Source organism: Eptatretus burgeri, chromosome 4, assembly GCF_056783735.1.
Source record: "Eptatretus burgeri isolate ZD-2024b chromosome 4, Ebu_testis_v1, whole genome shotgun sequence".
Lineage (NCBI taxonomy): Eukaryota > Metazoa > Chordata > Myxini > Myxiniformes > Myxinidae > Eptatretus > Eptatretus burgeri.
Window position 1 is genome coordinate 89,653,934 of NC_140964.1, and position 2,358 is coordinate 89,656,291.

The window sequence follows — 2,358 nt, forward strand, 5'->3', positions numbered from 1 at the left end:
GGTAAAGTACCAACTGGGGTATATGTTAATCAAATCAATCTTCATGAACTATCATCTTGTGTTCAAAATCAAAAGCATTGCACGATTAACGTTAATACAATTCAGAGAAAAGGAGCAGTAAGAATTAATGTTTTGCTCACAAGAGAACAGGTGAAAATCTTGAACAATACTGGCTCACTTAAAATTAAAATGTCAAAACCAATGTTGAAGAAATATTCAATGAGAGAGATGAGTGGAGGATTTCCCCCATTTCTACTTCCTTTATTTGCTGGTTTAAGTGCGCTTGGAGCATTGACAGGTGGTATTTCAGCAGCGGTGAAAACTTCCAACGAAAGGAAGGCTCAACTCCGGGCTCAAAAAGAATTGGAAAGACAAAACAAACAGTTGGAGAAACAAATTAGTGGAAGTGGTGTAATTGTAGATTTTGCTGAAAAACTTGAAAATCTGCCTGTAAAAGTGAGATTGTTAGTTGTAGATATGCTTTCTTCTATCGCACAAGCAGGTGTAAAATTAACCAAAAGGGGTAACTGATTATATCTTTCTAATAAATGAATGAGCATTGATGAGTGGTTTTAAGAATTTGGAAAGAATACAACATCAAATTTAGAACTTGTCAAATATTGTAAGAAATTAAAAATTAATAATGTGGTTATTTGTATGAGAGATGAATTAACGAACGTATCTCCACATACAAAGAATATTATTATGAACTTAGAAGAGAATACTGGGAACGGTTCTCATTGGGTTTGTATTTTTAATAGTCAAGACAAATATTATTTTGATAGTTTTGGTCTTCCACCACCTGTTGAAGTTATAAAATTCTTACAGAATGGTGTTTATCAAACATTTCAAGTCCAAGAATTAAATTCCAAACGTTGTGGTCAATTATGTCTGTATGTGTTATTTCAACTCAACAAAAATAAATTTTTTAATGACATTATTTTTAATCTAATATAAATGACTTATGTTGGTAAAGATGGTTCTGTCTTTGGTGTATCCCAAGAACTGGATATTGATTTCTCAAATTATTATACAAAGGCACAGGCTGAACGACAGAAATATAGTATTACAAAAAATATTAATATGAAAAATGCTTATAAATTAATAAATTATCCAAGTCCGACTGACACGAATGACTTGGTGAGATTAAGTGATTTATCACAATATATATATATATATATATATATATATATATATATATATATATATATATATATATATATATATATATATATATATATATATATATATCCTTAAATACAACAGCTGTGTATTTCAAAGATACAGAAGTGTTGATTTTATCTCCAGGTCATACAGAATTCACAGTTCCAATTCATATAAATTTTTATAAAGAATGGCGTATCGTTTGTATGAAAATAGAACAATGGGGGTACGATATGAATGATTTAGGGTATAATTGATCATTTAAAATTAACCTAGAATACCTGGAACAATAAATCAGTCTCGTAAGGAAGAATATTATCCACTTGGTGCCGAGAATGAGTTTTGTGGAAGCACGATTAGTAAACAACAAATAAAAGAATTTCATAAGGATAAATTTAATCATGGTTTTGCCATGGTTTATATCATGAAAACAGAAAAATCATTCTCCTATTTGGGGTTTTTTGGGTCTTGAGACAGTCTCAATTTAACATGAGCTTGTATGGGAGGGAAGGGAATCAGTCTCAATTTAACATGAGCTTGTATGGGGGGAGAAAATCATTCTCCTGTTTTGACCTGATGGGCCTCGAGTCAGAGAGTTTCCCCTATTCATTTGTATGGGAGGGGGAGGACTCAGTCTCCTGTTTTGGGGTTTTCCAGGGTTGATTCAGAGAGTTACTCGAGGGGTAAGAGGAGCGCAAGCTCAAACAGTATACCATCCGTTTAGAGAAAGCGAATTGAGATCAATGAGAGAAAGTGTTAAAACTGAGAGGAAACGCAGGAGCAACAAATGAGTTAATACTGCAGTGGGTTGGGGCACATCGCTGCACACATAGAGACATTGGGATATTGTGTCATGCGGTGTTGTCCCCATCAGTTTGGAGAAAAGCTAAGCAGGATGTTTAGTGGCCAGAGGACGAGCCGGTGGCACCAGCTGCATTGGGTCCTGTACAGTGGCAAAATGCACAACAGGCCCTGTCTAATGCAATCGAGAGAGTGTTGCAACCGGCAACGTTAGATTGGGATAAAATCTACGAAATAAAGCAACGTCCAGGGGAACGGGTGGCCAAATTCATGCATATATTGGTATAGGCATTCCTACAGTATGGGGGTTTTCAAGTTGAGGCAGATATACCACAGCGAGTGCTGACCAATTTCCTAATGGAAGGACTCAGGCCTAAAATTAAGAAGCAATTA